This window comes from Pristiophorus japonicus, chromosome 3, assembly GCF_044704955.1.
Source record: "Pristiophorus japonicus isolate sPriJap1 chromosome 3, sPriJap1.hap1, whole genome shotgun sequence".
NCBI classification, from domain to species: Eukaryota; Metazoa; Chordata; class Chondrichthyes; family Pristiophoridae; genus Pristiophorus; species Pristiophorus japonicus.
The window spans coordinates 96,732,283-96,755,175 of NC_091979.1; the positions used below are offsets into that span (position 1 = coordinate 96,732,283).

Below are 22,893 nucleotides of genomic sequence, written 5' to 3' on the forward strand. Positions count from 1 at the left end.
GGAGGGAGGGAGGGGAGGGGGGTGAGAAGGGAGGGGGTGGTGAGAAGGGAGGGAGGGGAGGGGGGGTGAGAAGGGAGGGGGCATGAGAAGGGAGGGAGGGGAGGGGAGGTGAGAAAGAAGGGAGGGGAGGGGGGGAGGAGAGGTAGGAGGAGGGTCGGGAGGGGGGAAGAGAAGGGAAGGAGGGGAGGGGGGAGAAGAGAAGGGAGGGAGGGGAATGGGGGAAAAAGGGGGGAAGAGAGGGAGAGAGAGAGAAAGGGGAGAGAGAGAGAGAGAGAAAGAAAGGAGAGGGAGGCTGAACGGGCCGGGCCCGGCCGGGCCCAAGACTTCGAGCTTAGACTTACCGAATTGACAGGTAGGTGGCGTCGGGTCCGGGGTCCGGGGGGGTCGGGAGCACGGATTGGGGGTGGAGATCGGTCGGGTGTGGGGGGGGGCGGGAGATCGTTCGGGAGCGGAGGTCGGTCAGGGAGGGGGGGGCGGGAAAGGTCGGGAGAGGGGGAAGCGGAGGTCGGGTCGGGGGGGGGGGGGGGGGGCGGTCCGGTGGGAGCGGGAGTCAAGTCGGGTCGGGTCGGGGGACGGGGAGCGGGAGTCGAGTCGGGTCGGGAGGAAGCAGGAGTTGGGCGTGGGAGGAGCCTTATCCATGCAGCCCCAGTGAGGCCATTCGGCCAGGGCTAGGGGCTGCGTGTTTCGGGCCCCTCCCACACAGTTTTGGGTGCCTGGAGCTACTGCACATGCGTGCATGTGCAGAGGTCCCGGCACTGTTTTCAGTGCAGGGACCTGGCTCCGCCCCCCTGCAGCTCGTGCTGCGCCGCGCCGAGGGCCAGAGGACCAGCAGGGAGCCGGAGAATCTGGGAGTTTTTTTTCGGCGCACTTTGTGGCGCGAAAAACAGGCGTCCAGGTCGGGGCTGCGCCGTTCTAGGTGCAGCACGAAACTTGGGCCCTTAGTTTCCTGTCTGAAAACCAGTTCTCTATCCACGTCAATACATTCCCCCAATACCATGTGCATTAATTTTGCACACTTATCTCTTGAGTGGGACCTTGTCAAAAGCCTTTTGAAAGTCCAAATACACCACATCCACTGGTTCTCCCTTGTTCACTCTACTAGTTACATCCTCAAAAAATCTAGAAGATTTGTCAAGCATGATTTCCCTTTCATAAATCCATGCTGACTTGGATCGATCCTGTCACTGCTTTCCAAATGCGCTGCTATTACATCTTTAATAATTGATTCCAGCATTTTCCCCACTACCGATGTCAGGCTAACCAGTCAAAAATTCCCTGTTTACTCTGTTCCTCCTTTTTAAAAAGTGGAGTTACATTAGCTACCATCCAATCCATAGGAATTGATCCAGAGTCCATGGAATGTTGGAAAATGACCACCGATGCATCCACTATTTCTAGGGCCACTTCCTTAAGTAATCTGGGATGCAGACTATCAGGCCCTGGGGATTTATTGGCCTTCAATCCCATCAATTTTCCTAACACTATTTCCTGACTAATAAGATTTCCCTCAGTTCCTCCTTCTCGCTAGACCCTCGGTCCCCGAGTATTTTCGGGAGGTTATTCGTGTCTTTCTTAGTGAAGACAGAACCAAAGTATTTGTTCAATTGGTCTGCCATTTCCTTGTTCCCCATTATGAATTCACCTGATTTTGACTGCAAGGGACCTACATTAGTCTTCACTAATCTTTTTCTCTTCACATATCTATAGAAGCTTTTGCAGTCAGTTTTTTATGTTCCCTGAAAGCTTACTCTCATACTCCATTTCCCCCTCTTAATTAAATCCTTAGTCCTCCTCTGCTGAATTCTAAATTTCTCCCAGTCCTCAGGTTTGCTGCTTTTTCTGGCCAATTTATATGCCTCTTCCTTGGATTTAACACTATCCTTAATTTCCCTTGTTAGCCACAGTTGAGCCATCTTCCCCGTTTTATTTTTATGCCATACAGGGATGTACAATTGTTGTAGTTCATCCATGTGATCTTTAAATGTCTGCCATTGCCTATCTACCGTCAACCCTTTAAGTATCATTCGTCAATCTATCCTAACCAATTCACGTCTCATACCATCGAAGTTACCTTTCTTTCAGTTCAGCACCCTAGTCTCTGAATTAACTGTGTCACTCTCCATCTTAATGAAGAATTCTACCATATTATGGTCACTCTTCCCCACGGGGCCTCGCACAACAAGATTGTTAATTAATCCTCTCTCATTACACAAGACCCAGTCTAGGATGGCCTGCTCTCTATTTGGTTCCCGACACATTGGTCTAGAAAACCATCCCTTATACACTCCAGGAAATCCTTCTCCACAGTATTGCTACCAGTTTGGTTAGCCCAATGTATATGTAGATTAAAGTCATCCATGATAACTGCTGTACCTTTATTGCATGCATACCTAATTTCCTGTTTGATGCCATCCCCAACCTCACTACTACTGTTTGGTGGTCTGTACACAACTCCCACTAACGTTTTCTGCTCTTTGATGTTTTGCAGCTCTACCCATATAGATTCCACATCATCCAAGCTAATGTCCTTCCTTACTATTGCGTTAATCTCCTCTTTAACCAGTAACGCTACCCCACCTCATTTTCCTTTCTGTCTATCCTTCCTGTATATTGAATAGCCCTGGATGTTGAGTTCCCAACCTTGGTTACCCTGGAGCCATGTCTCCATAATCCCAATTACATCATATCTGTTAACAGCTATCTGCGCAGTTAATTTATCTACCTTATTACGAATGCTCCTTGCATTGAGACTCAGAGCCTTCAGGCTTGTTTTTTTAACACTCTATTCTTTTAGAATTATGTTGTAATGTGGCCCTTTTGAATTTTTGCCCTTGATTTCTCTGCCCTCCACTCTTAATTCTCTCCTTCCTACCTTTTGCTTCTGTCCCCTTTTTACTTCCCTCTGCCTCCCTGCATAGGTTCCCATCCCCCTGCCATATTAATTTAACCCATCCTCAACAGCACTAGCAAACACTCCCCCTAGGACATTGGTTCCGATCCTGCCCAGGTGCAGACCGCCCGGTTTGTACTTGTCCCACCTCCCCCAGAACTGGCTCCAATATCCCAGGAATTTGAATCCCTCCCCCTCGCACCATTCCTCAAGCCACGTATTCAGCTGAACTATCTTGCTATTCCTACTCTGACTAGCACGTGGCATTGGTAGCAATCCTGAGATTACTACCTTTGAGGTAGTAATCGGGAGAAGCCAGCGGGAGCGGGAGGATCGAGGTCTATAAAAGGCCAGCAGCAGTCGGAGGAGCAGCAGTCGGGAGAAACCAGCGAGAGCGGGAGGCTTGAGGCCTATATAAGGCCAGCAGCAGATCTGGAGGAGCAGCAGTCAGAGGAGCTAGCTGGTGATGGGTCAAAAAGCAAAAAGCAAAATAGAAGTAAAAAGAAATCGAAGTGTGATGTCACAGCCAAGCGGGTAAGTGATTGGCTGGTTGATTGGTGAGTATTTTTTCTCTTTCTTTTTCTTTTCCTTTTCTTATCAGTAGGAAACCTTTGGCATTGTTCCCAAATTAAATTAATCTAAGGGTTAACATATAAACATAGAAAATAGCAGGAGTAGGCCATTCAGCCCTTCGAGCCTGCACCACCATTCAATAAAATCATGGCTGATCATTCACCTCAGTACCCCTTTCCTGCTTTCTCTCCATACCCCTTGATCCCTTTAGCCATAAGGGCCATATCTAACTCCCTCTTGAATATATCCAATGAACTGGCATCAACAACGCTCTGTGGTAGGGAATTCCACAGGTTAACAACTCTCTGAGTGAAGAAGTTTCTCCTCATCTCAGTCCTAAATGGCTTACCCCTTATCCTTAGACTGTGTCCCCTGGTTCTGGACTTCCCCAACATCGGGAACATTCTTCCTGCATCTAACCTGTCCAGTCCCGTCAGAATTTTACATGTTTCTTTCAGATCCCTTCTCATCCTTCTAAACTCCAGTGAATATAGGCCCAGTCGATCCAGTCTCTCCTCATATGCCAGTCCTGCCATCGTGGGAATTAGTCTGGCAAACCTTCGCTGCACTCCCTCAATAGCAAGAACGTCCTTCCTCAGATTAGGAGACCAAAACGGAACACAATACTCAAGGTGAGACCCACCAAGGCCCTGTATAACTGCAGTAAGACCTCCCTGCTCCTATACTCAAATCCCCTAGCTATGAAGGCCAACATACCATTTGCCTTCTTCACCGCCTGCTGTACCTGCATGCCAACTTTCAATGACTGATGTACCATGACAACCAGGTCTTGCTGCACCTCCCCTTTTCCTAATCTGCCGCCATTCAGATAATATTCTGCCTTCGTGTTTTTGCCCCCAAAGTAGATAACCTCACATTTATCCACATTATACTGCATCTGCCATGCATTTGCCCACTCACCTAACCTGTCCAAGTCACCCTGCAGCCTCTTAGCATCATCCTCACAGCTCACACTGCCATCCAGTTTAGTGTCATCTGCAAACTTGGAGATTTACACTCAATTCCTTCATCTAAATCATTAATGTATATTGTATTAGCTGGGGTCCCAGTACTAAGCCCTGTGGCACCCCACTAGTCACTGTCTGCCATTCTGAAAAGGACCCGTTTATCCCGACTCTCTGCTTCCTGTCTGCCAACCAGTTCTCTATCTATGTCAGTACATTACCCGCAATACCATGTGCTTTAATTTTGCTCACCAATCTCTTTTGTAGGACCTTGTCAAAAGTCTTTTGAAAGTCCAAATACACCACATCCACTGGGTCTCCCTTGTCCACTCTACTAGTTACATCCTCAAAAATTCCAGAAGATTTGTCAAGCATAAATCCATACTGACTTGGGCCGATCCTGTCACTGCTTTCCAAATGCGGTGCTATTTCATCTTTAATAATTGATTCCAACATTTTCCCCACCACCAATGTCAAGCTAACCAGTCTATAATTCTCCGTTTTCTCTCTCCCTCCTTTTTTAAAAAGTGGCGTTACATTAGCTACCCTCCAGTCCATAGGAACTTGATCCAGAGTCGATAGACTGTTTGAAAATGATCATCAATGCATCCACTATTTCTAGGGCCACTTCCTTAAGTACTCTGGGATGCAGACTATCAGGCCCTGGGAATTTATCAGCCTTCAATCCCATCAATCCCATTAAGTCATGGCAGGAGAGCCCAGAGCCGTGCCATGCTCCTCCTGTGCGATGTGGGAAGTCAGGGACACTGCCAGTGTCCCTGGCGACTATGTGTGCGGGAAGTGTTTCCAGCTGCAACTCCTGTCAGACCGCATTGCGGCACTGGAGCTGCGCTTGGATTCACTCTGGAGCATCCGTGATGCTGAGGGCGTGATGGATAGCATGATTAGTGAGTTGGTCACACCGCAGGTAAAGGTTACACAGGCAGATAGGGAATGGGTGACCATCAGGAAGAGCAGAGGAATGAAGGTAGTGCAGGGACCCCTGCGGTCACCTTCCTCCAAAACAGATACACCGTTTTGGATACTGTTGAGGGAGGTGGCTCATCAGGGGAAGGCAGCAGCAGCCAAGTTCATGGCACCAGGGGTGACCCTGCTGCACAGGAGGGTAGAAAAAGGAGTGGGAGAGCTATAGTGATAGGGGATTCTATTGTAAGGGGAATAGATAGGCGTTTCTGCGGCCGTAAACGAGACTCCAGAATGGTATGTTGCCTCCCTGGTGCAAGGGTCAAGGATGTCTCAGAGCGGCTGCAGGGTATTCTGGAGGGGGAGGGTGAATAGCCAGCTGTCATGGTGTATATAGATACCAATGATATAGGTAAAAAACGGGATGAGGTCCTACAAGCTGAATTTAGGGAGCTAGGAGTTAAATTAAAAAGTAGGACCTCAAAAGTCTCACCTCCTGACTCCCCAAAGCCTTTCCAACGTCTACAAGGCAGAAGTGTGATGGAATACTCTCCACTTGCCTGCAAGAGTGCAACTCCAACAACACTCAAGAAGCTCAACATCATCCAGGACAAAGCAGCCCACTTGATTGGCCACCCATCCACCACTTAAACTTTCAATCCCTCTGACACTGGCACACTGTGGCTGCAGTATGTACCATCTACAAGATGCACAGCAGCAATGCGCCAAGGCTTCTTCGACTGTGCCTCCCAAACCCACAACATCTAGCACCTAGAAGGGCATGGGTAGCAGGTGCATGGGAACACCATCACCTCCAAGTTCTCCTCCAAGTCACACATCATTCTGACTTGGAAATATATCGCCTTTCCTTCATAGTCGCTGGGTCAAAATCCTGGAACTCCCTGCCTAACAGCACGATGGGAGTACCTTCACCACGCGGACTACAGCTGTTTAAGAAGATGGCTCGTCACCATCCTCTCAAGGGCAATTAGGGATGGGCAAAAAATGCTGGTCATGTCAGCGATGCCCACATCCCAGGAACGAATAAAAAAAAGTGAAATTCTCTCATATTATGATCGCTCTGCCCCAGAGGATACCTTACCATGAGTTTACAAATTAACCCTGTCTCATTTCATAAGACATGATCTAAAATAGTGGGTTCCATGGCGGCTGCCATTTTGGGGAGGTCAACAGTGCTGCCGCTGCCTGCACTCGCTCCAGATCTGGAAATTACTCAGATCATGACATCAATCAGCATGCAACGCTGATTTGAAGTACGACCTATCTTTTCAATGTTGCCGCTCCATTCAATGCCCTCTCCAAATCATGAACCCAGCTGAAGATGCGTTCAGCAGCAGGTAGGACCCCCCACTAGCATTATTTAAAGGGATCAGCAACAACTTGCAGTTGACTTGCTTTTTGACTTGTACTGACTCTGTGTAAGTTTGCGCAACTGTTCGGAGTTTTCCAGTTATTTAAAGTTGGTGAGGTGACAGGGTGTGGTGCTGCAAGTGGCAAACACCTTGCTTCTGATTTAAATGGTTCTGCTCACAATACTTGCTCCCAATCATGGGGTTTCTACTTGCAGTCCCCCTCGCACTCGTATAGGACAGGGAGATGGAGTGAAGGCACTGACGAAGAGGACAAATTGCTCGCAGATGAAGGGGTAGGAGGAGGGGCAGGAGGGCTGTGAGTAGGAGGCCTTACCCATATAGGTCCTTCCGACAGCACTTTTCCTACCTGCACTTAAGCCAGATGCAGTGTATTAGGAGGCTCCACTTCATCAAGGGGGTGGTTAGAGAACTCTGCCACCTCCTGGAACCAGATCTGCAGCTTCAGAGCAGGGTGATGATGTCACCACCAGAGGCCCTCAATCTTTTCCCCACCGGACCTTTCCAGTGTGGAGCAGGAGACATAGCTAACATCTCCCAGTTCTTCATCTATCGCTGCATCCATGAGGTACTCCAGGAGATTGGACTTCATTGTCTTCTCTCTGAAGAGAGAAGCAGGAGGAACAGACAATGTGGCTTTGCCAGGATATCGGGCTTCCCCATGGTGCAGGACGCCATCGACTGCACACATGTGGCTTTGCGGGTGCCGTATGTCAATCCTGAGATGTTCCGTAATCGCAAAGGCTATCACTCACTTAATGTGCAGTTGGTGTGCGACCACGCCCAGCACATCATGATGGTGAATTCCCAATATCCTGGCAGCAGTCATGATGCCTTCATCCTGCGCCAGTCCGGTGGTGCCAGCAATCGTCCATCCACCATGTCGAACCTGAGGATGGCTGCTCGGAGACAAGGGCTATCCGCTCGACACCTGGCTCATGACACCTCCGCAATCCCACCACTCATGACCAACACTCATATAATGAGAGCTAGGCTGCCATGAAGAACCTCATCGAGTAGACCATCGGGGTCCTGAAGCAACAGTTGCGCCGTCTTTACCGCTCGGGAGGTATTGTGTTCCTAACACAGATGAGACTGCACACAGGGAGGTTAAAGTAACAGTGACCTCAGTCTTTATTAAGACACTCCAGAGTGAGGAACAGGCCTTAGGGGCCGGCTTAGATACAATGCTCACAAGGGATGCTGGGATCCCTTGGGAGTTCAGGGGATGCGCTCCCTGGTGGCGGAACATGGGAGTGCATGCTTTACAGATACATAACATCACTCCCCCCGCAAAGTCAAAGTGAAAACTATTTACAAGGTGAGGCGGTCGGGAGCCGTTCTTTCCCTGGTGAACCGCCTCGGTATAAATGTCTGTTTTGGTGTGTTGGCTGTGCCTTCGCTGGGCTGGCGTGTTGTTGGCCCTGCAAGGCTGCTGGGTAAGCCTGTCCTTGCTGGGCTGTTGGGTGTGATGAGTTTAAATTCCTGGTCTGGAATGGAATGGTGTCGTTGATCCTTTGAGTGTGTGTTGTGGGCTCAAAAAAGGTGGTGTCTGCTGTGGGTTGTTCAGGGCAGTATGTGAACCGCAGCCTCGTTTGGTCCAGGTGCTTTCTGCAAATTTGTCCATTGTCTAGTTTGACGACAAACACCCTACTCCCTTCTTTAGCTATCACCGTGCCCGCAATCCACTTGAGACCATGTCCACAGTTTAGCACATACACAGGGTCATTCAGATCAATTTCCCGTGACACAGTGGCGCGACCATCGTTTACATTTTGTTGCTGCCGCCTGCTCTCTACCTGATCATGCAGGTTGGGGTGAACCAACCAGAGTCTGGTTTTAAGTGTCCTTTTCATGAGTAGCTCAGCCGGGGGCACCCCTGTGAGCGAGTGGGGTCTCGTGCGGTAGCTGAGCAGTACTCGGGACAGGTGGGTTTGGAGTGAGCCTTCTGTGACTCGTTTTAAGGCTCTGTTTGATTGTTTGTACTACCCGCTCTGCCTGCCCATTGGAGGCTGGTTTAAACGGGCAGAGGTGACATGTTTGATCCCATTGCGGGTCATAGAAACATAGAAACATAGAAAATAGGTGCAGGAGTAGGCAATTCGGCCCTTCGAGCCTGCACCGCCATTCAATGAGTTCATGGCTGAACATGCAACTTCAGTACCCCATTCCTGCTTTCTCGCCATACCCCTTGATCCCTCCAGTAGTAAGGACTACATCTAACTCCTTTTTGAATACATTTAGTGAGTTGGCCTCAACAACTTTCTGTGGCAGAGAATTCCACAGTTTCACCACTCTCTGGGTGAAGAAGTCTCTCCTCATCTCGGTCCTAAATGGCTTACCACTTATCCTTGGACTGTGACCCCTGGTTCTGGACTTCCCCAACATTAATAAGAACATAAGAACATAAGAATTAGGAACAGGAGTAGGCCATCTAGCCCCTCGAGCCTGCTCCGCCATTCAACAAAATCATGGCTGATCTGGCTGTGGACTCGGCTCCACTTACCCGCCCGCTCCCCATAACCCTTAATTCCCTTATTGGTTAAAAATCTATTTATCTGTGATTTGAATATATTCAATGAGCTAGCCTCAACTGCTTCCTTGAGCAGAGAATTCCACAGATTCACAACACTCTGGGAGAAGAAATTCCTTCTCAACTCGGTTTTAAATTGGCTCCCCTGTATTTTGAGGCTGTGCCCCCTAGTTCTAGTCTCCCCGACCAGTGGAAACAACCTCTCTGCCTCTATCTTGTCTATCCCTTTCATTATTTAAATGTTTCTATAAGATCACCCCTCATCCTTCTGAACTCCAACGAGTAAAGACCCAGTCTAATCAATCTATCATCATAAGGTAACCCCCTCATCTCCGGAATCAGCCGAGTGAATCGTCTCTGTACCCACTCCAAAGCTAGTATATCCTTCCTTAAGTAAGGTGACCAAAGCTGCAGGCAGTACTCCAGGTGCGGCCTCACCAATACCCTGTATAGTTGCAGCAGGACCTCCTTGCTTTTGTACTCCATCCCTCTCGCAATGAAGGCCAACATTCCATTCACCTTCCTGATTACCTGCTGCACCTGCAAACTAACTTTTTGGGATTCATGCACAAGGACCCTCAGGTCCCCCTGCACCGCAGCATGTTGTAATTTCTCCCCATTCAAATAATATTCCCTTTTACTGTTTTTTTTTTCAAGGTGGATGACCTCACATTTTCCGACATTGTATTCCATCTGCCAAACCTTAGCCCATTCGCTTAACCTATCTAAATCTCTCTGCAGCCTCTCTGTGTCCTCTACACAACCCGTTTTCCCACTAATCTTTGTGTCATCTGCAAATTTTGTTACACTACACTCTGTCCCCTCTTCCAGGTCATCAATGTATATTGCAAACAGTTGTGGTCCCAGCACCGATCCCTGCAGCACACCACTAACCACCGATTTCCAACCCAAAAAGGACCCATTTATCCCGACTCTCTGCTTTCTGCCAGCCAGCCAATTCTCTATCCATGCTAATACATTTCCTCTGACTCCGCGTACCTTTATCTTCTGCAGTAACCTTTTGTGTGGCACCTTATCGAATGCCTTTTGGAAATCTAAATACACCACATCCATCGGTACACCTCTATCCACCATGCTCATTACATCCTCAAAGAATTTCAGTAAATTAGTTAAACATGATTTCCCTTTCATGAATCCATGTTGCGTCTGCTTGATTGCACTATTCCTATCTAGATGTCTCGCTATTTCTTCCTTAATGATAGCTTCAAGCATTTTCCCCACTGCAGATGTTAAACTAACCAGCCTATAGTTACCTGCCTTTTGTCTGCCCCGCTTTTTTAAACATGGGCATTACATTAGCTGCTTTCCAATCTGCTGGTACCTCCCCAGAGTCCAGAGAATTTTGGTAGATTATAACGAATCCATCTGCTATAACTTCCGCCATCTCTTTTAATACCCTGGGATGCATTTCATCAGGACCAGGGGACTTGTCTACCTTGAGTCCCATTAGCCTGTCCAGCACTACCTCCCGAGTGATAGTGATTGTCTCAAGGTCCTCCCTTCCCACATTCCCGTGATCAGCAATTTTTGGCATGGTTTTTGTGTCTTCCACTGTGAAGACCGAAGCAAAATAATTGTTTAAGGTCTCAGTCATTTCCACATTTCCCATTATTAAATCCCCCTTCTCATCTTCTAAGGGACCAACATTTACTTTAGTCATTCTTTTCCATTTTATGTATCGGTAAAAGCTTTTACTATCTTTTTTTACGTTTTGCGCAAGTTTACTTTCGTAATCTATCTTTCCTTTCTTTATTGCTTTCTTAGTCATTCTTTAAATTCGGCACTGGTGAAACATGGCCCGTTGTCACTGACCAGTATGTCAGGCAGGCCGTGGGTGGCAAACATGGCCCTCAGGCTTTCAATGGTGGCAGTGGCGAGGCTTCCCGACATTATTTCACATTCAATCCATTTTGAAAAAGCATCCACCACCACTTGGAACATTTTACCGAGAAACAGGCCCGCATAGTCGACATGGATCCTCGACCATGGTCTGGAGGGCCAGGACCACAAACTTAGTGCTGCCTCTCTGGGTGCGTTGCTCAACTGAGCACACACGCTGCATTGCCGTACACAGGACTCTAAGTCAGAGTCGATACCGAGCCACCACACGTGGGATCTGGCTATCGCTTTCATCATTACTATACCCGGGTGTGTGCTGTGGAGATCCGAGATGAACGTCTCCCTGTCCTTTTTGGGTAGCACTACGCAGTTTCCCCACAATAGGCAGTCTGCCTGAATGGACAGCTCGTCCTTTCGCCACTGGAACGGCTTGATTAGCTCTTGCATTTCAACGGGGATGCTGGCCCAGCTCTCATGCAGTACACAGTTTTTTACTAGGGACAGCAGAGGATCTTGGCTGATCCAAGTACTAATCTGGTGGGCCGTGACAGGTGATTTATCATTTTCAAACGCTTCCATGACCATCAACAAGTCTGCGGGCTGCGCCACCATCAACAAGTTTGCAGGCTGCGCCATATCCACCCCCGTGGTGGGCAATGGTAGCCGACTGAGAGCATCCGCACAGTTCTCGGTGCCTGGCCTGTGGCGGATGGTATAGTTATATGCTGATAGCGCGAGTGCCCACCTTTGTCGGCGGGCTGAGGCATAAGTATTTATCTCCTTGTTTTTAGTGAACAGGGATATGAGGGGCTTGTGATCGGTTTCCAGTTCAAATTTGAGGCCAAACAGGTACTGATGCATTTTCTTTACCCCGAACACATACGCTAATGCCTCTTTCTCAACCATGCTGTAGGCCCTCTTGGCCTTAGATAAGCTCCTGGAGGCATAGGCGACAGGTTGCAACTTCCCCGCAACATTAGTTTGTTGTAATACACACCCGACTCCGTACGACGATGCATCACATGCTAGCACAAGTCTTTTACACGGGTTATACAATACAAGCAGCTTGTTGGAGCATAAAATGTTTCTGGCTTTCTCAAAAACAATTACTTGTTTTTTTCCCCATAACCAGTTCTCACCTTTACGCAATAACACATGTAGGGGCTCTAAGAGGGTGCTTAACCCCGGTAGGAAGTTACCAAAATAGTTGAGGAGTCCCAGGAACGACCGCAGCTCCATGACGTTCTGTGGCCTGGGCACGTTCCTGATAGCCTCTGTCTTGGTGTCTATGAGCCGAATGCCGTCCGCCGCGAACTTTCTCCCCAAAAACTCCACTTCTGTTGCCATGAAGACGTAGTTCGATCTCTTCAGCCGCAGCCCAACGCGATCCAATCGCTGGAGGACCTCCTCCGGGTTTTGTAGGTGCTCGACGGTGTCCCGAACCGTAACCAATATGTCGTCCTGAAAAACCACCGTGCGTGGTACCGACTTGAGTAGGCTCTCCATGTTCCTCTGGAAGATCGCTGCAGCCGACCGAATTCCAAGCGGGCATCTGTTGTAGATGAACAGTCCCTTGTGCGTGTTGATACAGGTGAGGCACTTCGAAGACTCCTCCAGCTCCTGCGTCATGTAGGCCGAAGTCAGGTCGAGCTTGGTGAACGTCTTGCCTCCTACCAGCGTCGCAAATAGGTCGTATGCCTTAGATAGCGGGTATTGTTCCTGTAGCGAGAAACAATTAATAGTTACTTTATAATCGCTGCAAATCCTGACCGTGCCATCACTTTTGAGTACTGGAACAATCGGGCTGGCCCACTCGCTGAATTCCACTGGGGAGATGATGCCCTCGCGTTGCAGCCTTTCCATCTCGATTTCCACTCTCTCCCTCATCATGTGAGGTACCGCTCGCGCCTTGTGGTGAATGGGTCGTGCCTTTGGGAACAAGTGGATCCGCACCTTCGCCCCGGAAAAGTTTCCAATGCCTGGCTCAAAAAGGGAAGGAAATTTGTGAAGAACCTGAGTACATGAGGCCTCATCGACATGTGATAACGCTCGGATGTCACCCCAGTTGCAGCGGATTTTGCCCAGCCAGCTCCTTCCAAGCAGTGGGGCCATCGCCTGGGACAATCGAGAGTGGCAGTTTGTGCACCGTGCCCCCCTAGCTGAGCTTGACCATGGCGCTGCCCAGGACAGTGATGAGCTCTTTGGTGTACGTTCTCAGTTTCGTGTGGATGGGGCTCAGGGCTGGTCTGAGTGCCTTGTTGCACCACAGTCTCTCAAACATCTTTTTACTGATGATGGATTGGCTTGCGCCAGTGTCCAGTTCCATGGCTACGGGTAAGCCATTCAATTTTACATTCAACATTATTGGTGGACATTTCGACAAAATGTGTGCACCCCATGTACTTCAGCATCTCCCTCCTCTCTCTGAGACGCGAAATTGCTTTGATCCACCATGGACCGATCTTCCTCTGCCACGTGGTGATTAGCAGGTTTTGCAGAGCTTGCAGCTCGTCTGCAAGCTCGTTGGAGGTGCCCTATTGTTCCACAGCTCTTGCAAACATACCCTTTGAAGTGGCATGAATAGGCTGAATGGAAGCCTCCACAACGCCAACAAGGTGTGAATTGCGTTGCATTCATCCTTTGTTGCGGACACTGAGTCATCTGGGTCACCTGAAGCCTGCTGGCAGTTGCAGACTCGTGGTTTCTGCCCTGTACATTTCTGCTCGCGAACACAGTTCCAGTTAATTTATGAACATTGCTAGTACTTGTGTGCTGAGAGATTTAGAAACATAGAAATATAGAAAATAGGTGCAGGAGTAGGCCATTCGGCCCTTCGAGCCTGCACCACCATTCAATTAGTTCATGGCTGAACATGCAACTTCAGTACCCCATTCCTGCTTTCTCGCCATACCCCTTGATCCCCCTCGTAGTAAGGACTACATCTAACTCCTTTTTGAATATATTTAGTGAATTGGCCTCAACAACTTTCTGTGGTAGAGAATTCCACAGGTTCACCACTCTCTGGGTGAAGAAGTTTCTCCTCATCTCGGTCCTAAATGGCTTATCCCTTATCCTTGGACTGTGACCCCTGGTTCTGGTCTTCCCCAACATTGGGAACATTCTTCCTGCATCTAACCTGTCTAAACCCGTCAAAATTTTAAACATTTCTATGAGATCCCCTCTCATTCTTCTGAACTCCAGTGAATACAAGCCCAGTTAATCCAGTCTTTCTTGATATGTCAGTGCCGCCATCCCGGGAATCAGTCTGGTGAACCTTCGCTGCACTCCCTCAATAGCAAGAATGTCCTTCCTCAAGTTAGGAGACCAAAACTGTACACAATACTCCAGGTGTGGCCTCACCAAGGCCCTGTACAACTGTAGTAACACTGACCTGCCCCTGTACTCAAATCCCCTCGCTATGAAGGCCAACATGCCATTTGCTTTCTTAACCACCTGCTGTACTTGCATGCCAACCTTCAATGACTGATGTACCATGACACCCAGGTCTTGTTGCACCTCCCCTTTTCCTAATCTGTCATCATTCAGATAATAGTCTTTCTCTCTGTTTTTACCACCAAAGTGGATAACCTCACATTTATCCACATTGTACTTCATCTGCCATGCATTTGCCCACTCACCTAACCTATCCAAGTCACTCTGCAGCCTCATAGCATCCTCCTCGCAGCTCACACAGACACCCAACTTAGTGTCATCCGCAAATTTGGAGATACTACATTTAATCCCCTCGTCTAAATCATTAATGTACAATGTAAACGGCTGGCGCCCCAGCACAGAACCTTGCGGTACCCCACTAGTCACTGCCTGCCATTCTAAAAAGTACCCATTTACTCCTACTCTTTGCTTCCTGTCTGACAACCAGTTCTCAATCCACGTCAGCACACTACCCCCAATCCCATGTGCTTTAACTTTGCACATTAATCTCTTGTGTGGGACCTTGTCGAAAGCCTTCTGAAAGTCCAAATATACCACATCAACTGGTTCTCCCTTGTCCACTCTACTGGAAACATCCTCAAAAAATTCCAGAAGATTTGTCAAGCATGATTTCCCTTTCACAAATCCATGCTGACTTGGACCTATCATGTCACCTCTTTCCAAATGTGCTGCTATGACATCCTTACTAATTGATTCCATCATTTTACCCACTACTGATGTCAGGCTGACCGGTCTATAATTCCCTGTTTTCTCTCTCCCTCCTTTTTTTAAAAGTGGGGTTACATTGGCTACCCTCCACTCCATACGAACTGATCCAGAGTCTATGGAATGTTGGAAAATGACTGTCAATGCATCCGCTATTTTCAAGGCCACCTCCTTAAGTACTCTGGGATGCAGTCCATCAGGCCCTGGGGATTTATCGGCCTTCAATCCCATCAATTTCCCCAACACAATTTCCTGACAAATAAGGATTTCCCTCAGTCCCTCCTTCCTACTAGACCCTCTGACCCCTTTTATATCCGGAAGGTTGTTTGTGTCCTCCTTAATGAATACCGAAGCAAAGTACTTGTTCAATTGGTCTGCCATTTCTTTGTTCCCTGTTATGACTTCCCCTGATTCTGACTGCAGGGGACCTACGTTTGTCTTTACTAACCTTTTTCTCTTTACATATCTATAGAAGCTTTTGCAGTCTGTTTTAATGTTCCCTGCAAGCTTCCTCTCGTACTCCATTTTCCCTGCCCTAATCAAACTCTTTGTCCTCCTCTGCTGAGTTCTAAATTTCTCCCAGTCCCCGGGTTCGCTATAATTTCTGGCCAATTTGTATGTCACTTCCTTGGCTTTAATACTATCCCTGATTTCCCTTGATAGCCACGGTTGAGCCACCTTCCCTTTTTTATTTTTACGCCAGACAGGATGTACAATTGTTGTAGTTCACCCATGCGGTCTCTAAATGTCTGCCATTGCCCATCCACTGTCAACCCCTTAAGTATCATTCGCCAATCTATGCTAGCCAATTCACGCCTCATACCTTCAAAATTAGCCTTCTTTAAGTTCTGGACCATGGTCTCTGAATTAACTGTTTCATTCTCCATCCTAATGCAGAATTCCACCATATTATGGTCACTCTTCCCCAAGGGGCCTCGCACAACGAGATTGCTAATCTTATTACACAGCACCCAGTCTAAGATGGCCTCTCCCCTAGTTGGTTCCTCGACATATTGGTCTCGAAAACTATCTCTTGTGCACTCCAGGAAATCCTCCTCCACCGTATTGCTTCCAGTTTGGTTCGTCCAATATATATGCTTATTAAAGTTATCCATGATAACTGCTGCACCTTTATTGCATGCACCCCTAATTGACTGTTTGATGCCCTCCCCAACATCACTACTACTGTTTGGAGGTCTGTACACAACTCCCACTAACGTTTTTTGCCCTTTGGTGTTCTGCAGCTCTACTCATATAGATTCCACATGATCCAAGCTAATGTCCTTCCTAACTATTGCATTAATCTTCTCTTTCACCAGGTGTTATCACTGGTGGACATAAACACCTGTGCTATCGCAATGGCCTTACTGAGGGTCGGTGTCTCTACGTTTTCGTAGGATGGTCTCGTGGCCAATGCCCAGTACAAAAAAGTCTCTGAACATTTGCTCGAGGTAGCCATCAAAGTCACATTGTCCTGCAAGTCGCCTTAGCTCGGCGATGTAGCTCGCCACTTCCTGACCTTCAGATTGCTGGCACGTGTAGAACCGATACCTCGCCATCAGCACGCTCTCCCTCGGGTTAAGATGCTCCTGAACCAGTGTACACAACTCCTCATAAGGCTGTAGGTCGGTGCCCCGTAGACCGTGAGGAGGACCACTCTCCTTTTTGCAGCGCTTCCTTCTCCGTCCAGCTCGTTGGCTACAAAGTACTGGTCTAGCCGTTCGACATAGGCTTCCCAGTCCTCACCCTCCGAAAAATTCTCCAGGATGCCCACAGTTTGCTGCATCTTTGCATTGTATTCGTTCACTCGTCGCCAGTTATTGTGTTCCTAACACAGATGAGACTGCACACAGGGAGATTAAAGTAAAAGTAACCTCAGTCTTTATTAAGACACTCCAGAGTGAGGAACAGGCCTTCGGGGCCGGCTTATATACAGTGCTCCCAAGGGATGCTGGGATCCCTTGGGACTTCAGGGAATGTGCTCCCTGGTGGCAGAACATGGGAGCGCACGCTTTACAGATGCATAACAGGAAGAACCCTCCAGTACTCGCTGGAGCAGGTGTCCGATTTCATGGTGGTCTGCTGTATCCTTCACAACTTGGCCATCATGAGGGTGTAGCCCTTGCCACCACAGTTCCGGGACCACCTTGGGAGGAGGAGGAGGGAAAGATGGAGGAGGAGGAGAAGGAAGGGAGGAGGCAGGCAGCAGATCCCCATTCCAGGCGGACTGTCCATGAGTGCCTTATCAGACTATGGTTCCAATGAATGAAACCCCAGATCCCAGTTGCTCACCACTTCCCCACCGTACCATCCCTCTGTCACGGAACATCACAGCATCCTCCTGGGCACAAAGCTGAAATGAGGGCCGCCAGAAAACAAACAGTCCAAACATAATATATAAACATATCGATCCCAACACTATACAACCATGTCAACTAATCACCCTTGTGCATTCCCTTAGTGGCTGTCTTTCATGTTCCTTTTCCTACTCGAGTGCTTATATGCAGTGCTCCATGTGTGGCTGCAACATAGCTGGTGGAAGGCTGCTGACTTTCTGTCAAGGAGATTGCAGGATGCTCTCGAGCAGACCTGAGCCTAGAAGGCCCGGCTGTAGACAGCACCACCTTGGCATGGGTGGCAGCAGTCTGGGCTGGCTGAATGACAGACATCAGCAAGCATACTGGTGGAGGAGTAGGAATGCCTTCATTTTGAGGGAGGACACCAGGTTCTTGCTCCACGGAGCCACTGCCACGCCCCAGTGCCTCAGCATTCCTAGCCATCTGTTGAAGGACAGATTGTTGGACTGCGCTGAGACCCTGCAACCGCTACACTTGTAAACCCAGCCACGATAGCAGCAATCTGATCTTGCGTGGCAGCAAGGTGGAACTGCAGGAGAGCAGTCTGAGCTTCTACTGCAGCAGTGAGATGTTGGGTCCCTTTCGCCTGTGCTGCAATTGGAGCTGCAAGATTGTCCATCACACCCAGTATCATGGTTGGGTCCACAAGTTCTCTAATGGAGTTGCCCAATATTTCCATCCTGGAAATCATGGGCTCCAAGCTCCGTGCAAATCCCGGTGCAATGTTGGAGCCAGATACCTCCATGCTTCTTGGCACTGATAGGAGAAATTCTGGCAGCCTGGCCATTGCACCAAGTATTTCTTGGTGCATGCCCATCACTCTCTTCTGAAGGCCACACCATCGAGGTCATCATTTGAGTCCTGTGCAGCAGAACTTGTGCGTGAACTCACCCTCCAGGGAGCTGGCACCCAAGCTACCCTTTCCTCCGGCCTGGCTGCAGCCCACTCGTGCCCTGTGGCTCACCAATTGCAGATCCCGCCTCTTTGCTACCCTCTAAAGTCTGGGCAGTGCCATTTTCTGAGCTGCTGCCTGGGAGTGTCAAATCGAGTGACAGTGTCTCTTCTTCTCCTTCACTCTCCTCCTCCATAACTTTGGGGACAGGCTGGGCTGGTGGGACTTCATGGGTATCTGAAAGGAGAAAGGCACAAGAGTCAGGTTGTGGTGACGGGAGGGGGGAAAGCAAGTTGTGCATGCTTACACCATCGGGAGCTTGCAAGTGAGGAGATTGGGGGTTGAGGGGGAAGTGAGATGTGAGAAGAATGATTAGGTATGAGCATACCATCGTCATCAGCAATGCATTCAACTTCGCCACTCGTCACGGATTCAGTGATGGCCCCTCCAATTATCTCCAGCACTGTGTCCTCCAGCTCCGTGAGATTCTGCAGTAGGGTTTCGCTTCCACCCGTCTGCTGCTGCTCCCGGCATTTATGAGTCACCTTGGCCTGCAAGAGAAAAGGAAGTGTGTCAGTGAGTGTGGTTGCGAGGTTTGAGTGGTGATTGCTAAAGATTGTTGGTAAGTGAATGATGGGGCTGTGGTGCATTGTGTGAGGCTAGTGGTGCAGTTGGTGGGATATGGCATTTGAAGATGAATTCACTCACCTTGATCACTCATGTGAGGTCATTAAACTACTTGCGGCACTGGATCCAGGTCATGGGGACAACACTCGTGGCACTGACAGCTTGAGCTATTTCCTCCCACATCCTTCAGGCGTTCTGCCTGGAAGGCCTCCTGCCCCCCTGCGGGTAGACAACCGCGCTTTATCTGTGAACACCCAGGACCAAGGCCTCCAGTGCCAAATCGGAAAACCTCCTCGCCCTCTCTCTTGCCTGTTGAGCCATGACATCAGAGTGACAATGAGATGCTTCTGCAACAAAGCATCTCCCCTTTAAGTAATGCAGAGAGTCTAGGCCAAATTTTACTGGCCAGTAGACTGCACTCGATATTCCACCACCACCCCCTCCCATTCATTGCTAAGCCAACCAGCAACACGTTTAATGCTAAGATCAGCACTACAATCATTAAACTACCTTGAGGTTCTGCTTATTCATTTGGACCCTAGCTCCTCGAGCTCCCTCAGCAGAACCTCATTCTTAATTCTACCTATGTCGGTTTTTCCTACATGGACCATGACAACTGGATCCTCCCCATTCCACTCCAAAGAGCTCAATTTTTCCAACCGAGAGAGAGGCGGGTTGCGACCCCGCTCCTGGCTCCATGTCAGCATCCCCCACGACTTTCCCTAGATTGGGCTTGTTAAGTCCGCCCTGCGAGGTTCCCAGCCAAATAAAAGGAAGCCGGTCTGATGACATCATCTAAAGACGCATAATCAGCCAGTTTCCTTAAAGGGATCATGCCAACATACATTTTGACAGTTGTGCTGTCAATGTTCTACAGCATTGAGGTGCCACAAATACTGACAGTCACTGCACAAAGATGCACAGCTGCACCCACCCTCTCTCATGTTTATGGAGGGAGTCACAGCACCCAGGGAGATTCTCTTCCCTTCCCATAGGCAGAAGAGACTTCCCCAGGACTCCAACACAGCTTGGTTGCACATTGTACAGGAGGGCACAAGCAGGGATGTCGTCAGGAGGACCTGGCTGCAGTGACGCAAATCCTTCAATAATCTCAGTAGATCACAAAACGATACTGCAAAGCCACATTCAACCTCATCCTGCTGTGCCTCTTATCACATCCCCATCACTCTGCCTTCCCTACCCTACCCTTGCGCGTCCTTACTCACACCAACTTACCCTGCACCTCCACCCATCCCTCTCTCTCTAACTACATTATCACATCCCTGCCTCACTACCCACCCTTCACACTTACTCACATCTTTGTCCAACTAACAATACATAATGGTTGGCACTTGGGTATTATCGCCAATGCTGATGTAAAGTTTCTGCTAATGAGTTGCTGAACATTGAAATCTTTATTTTCAATACTTTGCCTTCTTGGACAGATCTGTGTACACCTTTGGAAGTGGCTTAGTGAGTTGCACTGCTGAATGGTGAAACATAACGTTACTCCCCCCCCCGCCCCCCACAATGGTGATAGGCATGAAAGGAATGGCTTGGGCATTGTAGGGATGCTTTATGGTCTTGGTGTGAGGTGGTGCCAACCTGGCGCATCATGTGGCAGCCAGGGTGTACAGCATCAAGTAAAGCAAATGTGGCAATGTTGAGTCCATCCCTGGCTTCCCGGGCAGTAATGTGGTCGGGTGCTGATGCTCTGTATCCTGTGCAGCATCAGGTGATTGCGGAGAAGGTTGATTTTGCTGTTGGTGATGCTGGTGTGCCTAGTGATGTTGGTGATGGGGCTGATCGTGGTGGGATTCTAAGGACCAAGGTGAGATTTTTTTCAAGGGCACCGATGCTAATGGAATAGATGGCAGGTGAGGTTGAGATGACAAAAGCGATGTCATTGGTGAGATACGTTGCTCCAAGGAGGTGACATTGAATAGATAATTCACTGCAAACACTTCAAATCTCCATAAAACTGAAAAATGTATTCCCAATACTGAAGGCTCCAGCTTCTAAGATTGGAAATTGAACAGCTGTGAAATGGTAGCTTTTATTCCACTTCTCCAGCTGTCAACTAGTCAAACCAATCCAGAGTTGTTGAGAACCCGACACACTTACCTGACGTGATTCCCGAGGGATGGGAACCTCTTAAAAAACTTGGTAAAATGGTTAGGACCTGGAAAAGTGCTGCTTAAATTAAGCTTTAGTGTCAGTTGTAGCTCAGTGGGTAGCACCCTTGCTTCTGAGTCAGAAGGTTGTGGGTTCAAGTCCCACTCCAGGGACTTGAGTACAAAAAAAAATCTAGGCTGACACTCCAGTGCTGCATTGAGGGACGCTGTACTGTTGGAGAAGCCGTCATTCAGATGCGATGTTAAACCGAGGCTCTGTCTGCTCTTTCAAGTGGATGTAAAAGATCCCATGACACTATTTCGCAGGGGAGTTATCCCTGGTATCCTAGCCAATATTTATCCCTCAATCAACATAACAAAAACAGATTATCTGGTCATTATCACAATGCTGTTTGTGGTAGCTTGCTGTGTGCAAATTGGCTGCCGTGTTTCCCACATTACAACAGTGACTACACTCCAAAAGTATTTAATTGGCTGTAAATCGCTTTGAGACGTTCGGTGGTCATGAAAGGCGCAATATAAATCTAAGTTTTTTTCTTCTTTTCTTTTGTTTTTATTTCTCTTTCTTCTTAAGTATTTCAATTGCCTGACATGCCGCTTAGTGCCGGGTCTGCAATCCGCAGACAGAGCCAGCACTTGGGAAATTCACAAGGAGGCGGGTTCAGAGCAGACTTCCATCTCGCTGTCAATCACGGCCATTTTTGACAGTGGGTCCGCCTCCAAACTCGCACTCGCAGGGCTGGTGAGATTCCCGCCCAAGTTCTTAACCCGGCCACCAGGCAGGCAACACAACCGTCGGATCTCCCGGTTGTGGCTGCAGAGAACAGTATCTATCCCTCTGACTATAATGTCCCCTGCCACAACCACATTCCTTTTCACTCCTCCCACTTGAATGGCTTCCTCCACCACAGTGCCATGGTCAGTTTGCTCATCCATCCTGCAGTCTTTGCCCTTATCCATACAGGCAGCAAGAACCTCATACATGTTGAATAAGGACAAAGGCAGAGAGGCTCCTCCAGCACTGCACCTGGGGTCACCTTACCTGCCTGAGTTGCAGTCACAGCCTGCTGTCTCTGATCATTAACCAGACCTGTATCACTACCTAACCTAAGGGGTGTGACTGCCACCTGAAAGTGTCCAGATAACTCCTTTCTGATGCCCTGCCATGTTTGCACCGTAGAGTCCAATTCAACAATTCTGAGCCGAAGTTCCTCGAGATGCAGACACTTACTGCAGATGTGGTTGGCCAGGATTGCGATGCTCTCCACAAACTCACGCATGCTGCAGTTGAGACATACCTCCTGCACTGCTATCCCTATATACCTTGCTTTATTTATTTAATTATTTAAGATTTATGGGGGAGAAATTGATCATCACCCCGCTAGGTGCTAATCTTTACCCCTCTCAAGAAAATTGCTTTGCACTCCTAATAGGAAGTGGAGCGCTAAATCAAGCTTCCTTGGCTTTGCATTCACCACCCTTGATGGTGGACTCTGAGACATCTGTGGACGTGCAGCTGCAGGCATGCGAGTCCTGCCCTGTATGTTACAATTCGAAAGCAACATTACTTTGTTCACAGTACTTGCAA

At 48.6% G+C, this 22,893-nt stretch overlaps 1 protein-coding gene across 6 annotated transcripts in view; it reads right to left on the bottom strand.

Moving 5' to 3' along the window:
- LOC139259808 (uncharacterized protein C7orf57 homolog) overlaps positions 1-22,893 on the bottom strand; it is a 157,596-nt gene that overhangs the window by 127,250 nt on the left and 7,453 nt on the right. The gene's annotated exons all lie outside the window — the stretch shown is intronic.